Source organism: Octodon degus, unplaced genomic scaffold, assembly GCF_000260255.1.
Source record: "Octodon degus isolate 3935 unplaced genomic scaffold, OctDeg1.0 scaffold00030, whole genome shotgun sequence".
Lineage (NCBI taxonomy): Eukaryota > Metazoa > Chordata > Mammalia > Rodentia > Octodontidae > Octodon > Octodon degus.
Genome location: NW_004524606.1, coordinates 15,860,047 through 15,869,509, shown reverse-complemented (window position 1 = coordinate 15,869,509; position 9,463 = coordinate 15,860,047).

Genomic DNA, 9,463 nt, shown 5'->3' with positions numbered 1-9,463 from the left:
CCCAGGTCTATCACCATGCACTAAACTAAAGTCAAAATGGATTAAAGATCTAAACATTAAAGCAGAGACACTAAATCTCCTGGAAGAGAAAGTGGGAGGAACTCTTGACGACACAGGGGTAAGCAAAGAGTTCATGGACAGAAATCAAATCGCACGGGAAAGAGTTGAAAGAATTAACAACTGGGAACTGCTCTTACTGAGAAGTTTCTTCTATTATTCTTAATAGAAATAAGTTGCATGAAAGAAAAAAGCTGAACTCGCTTTCAGAATATTCATCTTCCTGACATAACATACTACAGATTATTAACAAGTGGTTCGAGAGTAAATAATTATAAAAGGTGACCAGTCCGGGTATTGACATTTGTCCCTGATATTGCAGAACCCTAAACAGATCACCTAGAAGTTGCATATATATGCTTTTGGAAGATCTATACTGAATGACATTAATATGAGGAGGTAAAGAAAAGTTTTCAGGAGTAGAAAAATAGAAATTACTCTCCTAAACTAGTATTATTGAGTATGTTCCATGAGCCAATTTCTATATTACAAATTTCATGTTTTATTATTTAATTCTGCCTATCCTATTTTCCAGCTTACTTAATTTTTCACTTAAACAATATATAAAATATATTATACTTACCTTAAAGAATCATTTAATGGAGAAAATAAAAAATAGAATCAATACACTAATCAGTAAAACAAGTGTGCACATGTGTGCAATCAACAATAACTTCCAGAGTTCACAATGCATTTGACATTGAAAGAAACCATTGGCAATTTTAGCCCACAGGTCCAGCGTTTGTAAGTAGCAGAAGAAATTTTGAACTTGGGGTTATTTGCTTCAACTGATCTTCCTGAATCCCTATTTTTCTGTGCCTTATCAAGAGTTTTATAGTTATTGACTTGATTACTATTCATCCTGCATGAATGAAACCCTTTCTTTTACTTTTCTTAGAGAAAGTAAAATTGGTGTCTTTGAAAGGTCACCTGTTATTTGTAGATGTGGCTGGTGCTTCCTATAGGGGGCCTTGAAGCTTGCATATGGCCCCAGCCCTGAAAGTGGCTATTGAATTTCAAGAGCAATTCTAAACAACTTAAAATGGATTCAGTTAGGGCAACATCACAAAAATCTTTCTGGCTTTATGATTCTTGCATACGTAAATCTGTTTCATTAAAGACATTTAAAAATACAGACACTGCTCATATAAATTTGGAAATCAGACCAAAAACAGTGGAACTTGATTTTGATCACTGAGAATGATGATTTGGCCAAGAAAATAACTAGCACCATGACAGGTGCCAATTAATGGGGACAAAGCATGGTCACCAAGGATGATTAGGCAGCTACAAATGCGAGCATATTCTAGTGCTGCAAATTCACTTGCTAACTTTTAAAAAGTAGGGTACACATCCTTTGCATCTAATATGATAAGTAGATAGCTCTGAAAATAAAACCAACACACACACACACACACACACACACACACACACTTTTAATTTGTGGAAATCAGCCATGTAAATTCTGAAAAAATTGAATTACAAGGAAAAACAAAATCCTAATTTTAAAGTATTGATATTTACTCTCTGTATATAGGCATCTAATGTAGCTAAGCTACAAAAATCTTCTAAAAACACAGTAACATAAATATGGAACATGTCCTGTAATTTTATTTGGGAGATGAACAAAGTTTAGATTCAGCTAATGGCATAATTAGTGTTCTCTAATTTCTGTTAGACCAGGCTGCCAGAAAAATGATGTCAAGAATGGGTAGTCATGTCAGGAAGACAAGGAATCTGATAGAAGACATATGCCCTATTATAGAGATAAAACTAAGTGAAAAAAAGGAAGTTTCTGACATCAAATCAAGACCCTAAAGTCATAGCATTTTTCAGATTTTAACCTTAAATGATGACATTGTCTGTAATTGATCAAAAACATGTTCTGTAATTTTTATTCTTATCATAACTCTTAACCAATATGTTATTACAGTAATAAAATGTTTTTATTTAAAATTTATGGAAAACCTTTTCAATAAAAATTTTAAAGAATAATTATGATGAAAAATGGGTTCAAACTATAAATAACCACAGCTACACTTCTAGGTCTTCACAGAACCGAAGCAGTACATAAAATCTTTGTCATGTAACGCTTTAGCTATGCCTGGCTGTCGGATTCAGTGATCTCTACTCAGGAATGTGTCTAGTTCCTTGGGGACATTTTCTGCCAGCTGATGACATGGATGCTGCTCCAAAGTGAAATTTGGAACCCAAGTTTAAATTGAATCTCACCCTCAAGAGTAAACTATGGATGGAAGTTGTCTATTAAATCATCAACTTTTAATTAAATCCTTCGCAGCTGTGAGATCCCTCTACTCAACGAGGTGATGAATACATTGTTTTTTTAATTTAGTTATTTTTGTACCAAACTCATTGTACAAAGGAGGGTAATATTTACCAAGTTACCAAAAATAACAGCAGCCTGATTTCTTTAATGCCATAGCAAAATGTTGTAAGCTTTTAAGTCAGCAATGCTGGATCAAATTTTGGCTCCAGGTCCTAATTCTCTCATCTTCACAGAGTCCAATGAACTCTTTTAACTTCAAAAGTGTAGATCTCATCTACACTTTTCAGGTAGATTAAATCACGGCACCAAATCTCCCACCTACCCATTTTCCCATAACATTGTTGTACCCTGATAGTGGATAAAGTATATTTATTATTCTTTACCTTGATCTTGAGTTTGTAGGGTTTATTTTACTAGAGTTTAGATATTCAGTAGGGAAACAGTGTCACTTCTAAACACAGTTCTTCAAAAGCCTGGTACATTGCACCTTACTGTCTTGCATTCTACTATGACCACTAGAAAAGCTTCCCCTTGGGGGCTGCTTCCATGTAATCCCAAATCCTGTAGCTGAGCCATAAAGGCTAGAGCCTTGTGAAGCCAGTCTACGCTGCATGAACTGCTCCAGCTGACGTGAACAACGTGAGGAATAAAATGCATGTCAAATACCACTGAGATACTTTATGTGTTTACTATTACATAGAATAATTGTAGTAATAGCAGAAAGAGCTAATTTTCTTTTTGGTTTAATATGAATTAATATGGCATATAGTTAGAAAAAATTATTCACTTAAGGATTATATATTTATGTATATATAGTGCCTATATGTATATGTATGTCTACACTTATATATTTATAGATATATATCTACATATATATATTTATTTATTTTAGTATACTGAGGATTAAATCCAGAGTACTGTGCATATTAGGCAAATGATCTACCACTGATACCTAAACAGCAAATTTTAAAATCTTATTTTAAGGCAGAATTTCATCAGGTTTCCCAGGTCACTCAAATCTGTGGTTGTCTTCCCTCATCATCCTGAGAAATTAGGATTACAAGTGTTTACAACATTATCAGTTTCACTTGTAGAATTTTAACCTCTTTATTTATTTATTTATTTATTTATTTATTTATTTATTTAGTTTTGGTGGAACTGGGGATTGAACTCAGGTCCTTGCTCTTGCCAGGGAAGCGCTTATTCCACAGAGCCATCTCCCCGGCCCCCAACCTCCATATTTAAAAGACCCTTTTCTATAGGCTTGGGAGTGGAGAGAGGCAAGGTTTCTGTCATCAGAAACATCAGCTTCTAGCAGATATGTATATGTTTGAATAACAAAACATTATAAAGAAAGCATAGGTTCATATCATAGTCATCAGATAATAAAAATTAATATGGATATCACTAGTAGCACATAAAATGTTTTGGTACTTAATGTCAGTAATACTAATACATATTGCTTTAAAAAGAAATGGCAAAATGAGAATTTTTACTAAGAAACTTGCTCAAAAATACAAGACACATGAAAAAACTGTCACATAAGGCAAAACATATGTCCTGAACTTGGCAAATATTTCTTTAGAGGTTTTTGAAATTTAAGCTTAAAGAGGAATTAAGGTTGACTTGATGATAGCATCTAATGTGACAGTAACTTTAGTGTAAACTGGACTGGTCAATGGGGTGTCATGACATTGGGACAAATATTCTATCTGTATCTGAGAGAGTATTCTGTTTAACATTTGAATCTAGAGAGCACAGTGGAAGCTTTCCCACACACTTGCCGGGCCTGGGCTTCTAAATTTCTGTGTAAAAATATGTAATAACTTATTCTTATTTGTTCAAATATTTTTATTTTTTATTTTTTATTCTTATTTTTCTTTACAGTCTGTAGGGATTTAAAGTTTAACATATCAATACTTGATGGAAAGTACCTGATCAATGTTATGTCTAAGATGTTTGATAGTCTGATAAATAGTGAGGTTAAACTCAACTGCCTATGTTATAAGATAATAATATCATTAAGCTTCTCTTCTGGAGGGTTAAAAACAAGTTTGCCGACCAAAAATTAGAGGAAAAGAAGGGCTGCAAGGATAGCCAACATTATGGCCCTAGCCTTTCAAGGTCAGTGAGGACTCAGGACATAAGAGAACCTGTACTGTAACATCCTGTATCTTAGTGATGCCCCAAAAGTTCTGATTAAGGAGATTATGGGGCCACAGAGGAAAGTGATTAATGATATAGAGTGTGCCTGAGAAGAATCACATAGAGAGAAAACATTCTCTCAGGCTTTCACAGAGAGCAAATTGGTTAGGCAATGGCCGTGACTCCACATGACTGACACTGACAAAGGATCTACAAACTGTGGTACAGGGTTTCAGGGTAAATCCTAAGGGGATTTGACTGACCTTGACAGATACAAAAGTTACATTTCTTGTCATATATGTCTTGCTTTATAGTGGTCTTAACCATCCAGCAGAAAAGTATAAAAACAAGGCATAAAAGTAAAGTCATATTAATATGCTGAGCTGTAAAAGGCTAAAGTCAACCACTTCTGGGCCGAGGAGATGGCTCAGTAGAATAAGTGCTTCCCTGGCAAGTGCAATGGCCCGAGTTCAATCCCCGGTTCCGCCAAAAAAAAAATAAAATAAAATAAAATAAATAAATAAATAAAGTCAACAACTTCTGATATTGTCAGTCCTATGCATAACCCACTACTATTATAGACTACTGGACTATATTGGAATATTTTGCTGAATTCACACACCTACAATATTTAAATGACAATGGAATACCCATCTCAGTCAAAACCAAACAAAAAGGGGGATACAAATGAAGGTCCATTTTGTATCTCTGTATACAAAATAGTTAGGCTAGATATACAGCTGCTTTCTCTTAATTCAATGAGAAGAAAGATTGTACTAATAGTGTTTGGACAGGATATCATGTCTGCATCCTGTACTATGAATAATCACTAAGAAGACAACAATATTCAATGTATTAATTATTGAAACTGTCATATTAATTGGTTTTGAAACTGTCTCATTGCTATTTGTTTCTCAATAAAATTAATTAAAAAAAGAAAAAAAATAGCACAGTGACCACCAGTGAGGGTGGTCCTGATCCAAATGACCAGAGGGCTGGTTAGAGCAAAAAGCAGAGAAAGCTTTAGTTCTCTCTAATTGTCTTTAAACTAAAACATCTTTTTTCCCTATTTTCAGATACAAACCAGAACTAGATCTTACAGTGAGTGCTCTTTTTCTCAGATCTTCATACATGGACTGGAACCTTGCCATTCTCTCTCCTGTTCTCCAGATTTCTCATTGTACATCAGGGGATGTTTCAGCGCTGCGTGATCCACAGTCTTGCATGCCCGTGGAGGTAGAGATTCTCTTTCTCTAGAGAACTGGGACCAAAACCCATAGGCACTGCTTCTTATCCTCACCATCTGTCCAATCTCATTTGAACATTGCAATTTTTTGAACATATATTCTAAAGCATAACAAGAATAACAGCCACAAGAACAAAATAACAACGGAGTTTATCCCAAGTTTATCATGTTATAATTTGGTATTTTCAAACGTATGAAATACAATATAAACAAATAGCATATTTTATAGCACATTATTATGGATAATAATTTCAAAAATATATTGAAAATTGTTGAATATTGGAAAGGAAAATAAGAGAATTACCTGTTTGTTATCTTTCGTCAGAAATGTTCCCATGAAAAGGAAATCCAACATGCCCAAGGTCATAGTTAATGTCAAAGCTGAGATAATTGTACTAATAAGAGAATATCACTTATAGGTTATATTAACATTTGATTATTACTGAGCAAGTATGCCAGGTGTACTTTTTGATTACCTTGCCTTTCCAACTGATGAAACAGTTTGTAAAGTTAAACAATGTGCTATGAAGGCCGTAGATCAATGGTTAACTCAGGTTCAAAGCTCGAGGCATTTGATGGAGGGTAGAGGGAGAGCAGGGAAAGAGGACTAAAAAAAACCATCATGTTGTTCATGGGTGTGTCAATGCTCCTTGTGGAATGTGCTCAACGTGTAGTGCAAACCTGTAGTACTAGTAAAATTTTTAAATTAAATGGAAGAAATTAAAACTTCTGAATACTTACATTGTATAATATTTTTATTACAGTACATAATGATTTTGTTTGTAGTACAAAATGATTTTGTTTCATGTGGGGAAATGGTACATGAGCATGACACATCTTAATTACTTTTCCTCTTCCCTTTTCACTTTACTCCATCCCTGCTCTATTCACTCCTGATTACTTTCCTTTTCAAAAAAATATTTTGAACACCTTTGCAGCACACAATGTTTACATTCCTGTTGATATATATATATATAACATCTTCACTCCTTTTTTCATCTTTTGTCTCTCCTCTCCTTCCTCTGAGGATCTTTTTAGATAAAAGCGAACTATTTGTGTGTAGAGCAGTTTCCCAGGTTTGATGAACTTAAACTCATTTGAATGTTTTATTAAAACTTCACCCTACCTGATAGCAGGTATGTTTGATACAGAGTAACCCCCCAGCAAAAGCACTGTAATAATAAATATCTTTTGGGTAGTTTTAATGCGCAGCCCCAGTTGCAATTCACATTTGGTTGGCCATGTCATCTGTTCACCTCTTTTACTATTTAAGGAAAAGAAAGTAGTGAAAACCAGGCCACATTTCTACTTCACAAAGCATACACTTTCTTTCTCCTTCACACCGAAATTGAATTTTAGCAAGCAGAAGACAGTGGGACAAAAGAGCGAGCTCTGTGAGGGGAGGTGTCTTGAAAGATATCTTAAATGCCTTTAAGAGAGAAAATGAAGAATTATTTAAATTAGAAATCAAGAAATAAAACCTCTTTTACAATAGCAACAAAGAATATAAAAACTGAATACTCAGCAATATATTTAACCAAAGAGGTAAAATAACTCTATATTGAAACTTGTAAAGCATTGATAAAAAATTGTAAATGACAGAAAGCAGTGAAAATACCACTCATAATCATGGATTAGAAGAATCAATAACATTAAAATATCCATACCATCCAAAGCAATGTAAATATTCAGGATAATATCTTTCAAAATACTGACATTCTTCACAGAACTGGAAAAATAATTCTGAAATCTGTATGAAACAACAGAATCCCTGTGTAGCCAAAAATCTGTTGAGTGAAAGAGACAAAACAAGAGGCATTTCTCTCTCTTACTCAAAAATTTGCTACAAAGCAGTTGTAGCCAAGATACCATAGTATGAACTTAAAAAGAGACTATCAGAATACAATAAAGAGGCTAGAAATAAACCTGCACATCTACAGCTGTTTTTTTTTTTTACAAAGATATTGGAAAAAGACAATCCTTTGAACAAATTGTGTTGAGGAAGTTGGGCATTTATGTGCAGAAGAATAAAGCAACTCTTGTCTCCAACAAGAGACAAAAATTAACTCAAAATGGTGAAAGACTTCAATACAAGACCTCTAACTGAAAATACTAGAAGAAAATATGTGTGAAATTCTTTAAGATATTGGAACATACATGAATTAAAAGAAAAACCCTCAAAGCAGAAAAAGTAATAACAAAAATAGACAAAAATTACAGTGTCAGGCTATAGAACTTCTGTGCAGCCAAGCAATCATTGACTAGGATGCAATACAATCTATACAATGAGAGAAAACAGTTGAAAACTAGACATCTAACAAATGGTTAATCACAATAGTTCAGAAATTTTAAAAACTTAATAACTAAAGGCCAAAACTGAGACTGGGTGTGGTGGTATGTGTCTGTGATCCCAGCACTTGGGAGGCTGTAACCAGGAGGATCACTATGAATACGATTTATGTAGTAAGACCTTGTAGACCTTGTACTAAATACATAAAAAATACAAATAATAGCCAAAATTGCCTTACTTTAAAATGAATGACAGATTTCAATAGACTTTTACAAAAGACATACAAATGAGCAACAGGTATATGACATAATAATCAGCGTTACTAATCACCAGGAAAACGGTTATCAAAACAGCAGTGCAGTATCATCTCAACCTAGGAAGAATAGCTGTTTTCAAAAGCCTGAACACCATAAGTCCTGGTGAGGATGCAGAGAAATGTGAGCCCAGATATAGTCTTGGTGGGGACTTAGCCCAGCCCTTATGGGAAATAGTGTAAAGGTTCCTAAAAACTATTAAAAACAAAACTACTTTATGATGCAGCCATCTCAGTACTTGGTATATTCCCCAGAAAATAAAATCAGTGTACTGAAGGGACACTTGCTTGCCCTTACGTATTTACAGCAGCACAATTCACAAAGACTCAGCAATGAAACGAAACTAGGTGTTGCAGCTCATGCCTGTGATCCTAGCACTTGGGAGTGGCGGGCAGAGGTGCTTAAGTACAAACACAACCTGCCTAAAGAAGAAAGAGAGGCACAGGAAAGAAATGTTGGAGAGGCTGTGGGGGAAAAGGAACCCTTTTCCACTGCTATTGGGAATGTAGACTTGTACAACCACTATGGAAAGCAGTATGGAGACTCCTCAAAAACTAGGACTGGAAATCCCAATCAACCCAGCTATTCTCATTCTGGGTATTTTCTCAAAAGAATTTAAAACATCATACCACAATGATATATGTATACCCATGTTCACAGGAGCACAATTTATCATAGACAAATCTTGGAAACAGCCAAAACACTCATCACCTGAGGAATGGATATAAGAGATGTGATATTTTTATACAGTGGAGTCCTACTCAGGTATAAAGAAAGACAAACTTGAAGACTTTATAGGTAAGTGGATGCAACTAGAGGTTATACTCATGAGTGAAATAAATCAGAGCCACATGTGTAAACATTGTACTGTCTCCCTACTGTAAAAACCTTAAAGAATAAAACCTGAAAGGTATATTGGATACAGTAAAACAGAAAGAAACTGAACTTAAGGATTAAATAATAAGGAGGAGAGAAAGGAGAAAACAGGAAAAAAGGAAGAGAGAAATATGCAAGTATAGGGCTGGAGAGATGGCTCAGTGGTCTAGAGCACCTACTTGGAACAAGCTTAGCAAAAGCATCAGGGACCGCGGTTCAATCCCCCAGCACCACATGCCAGCCAGCCC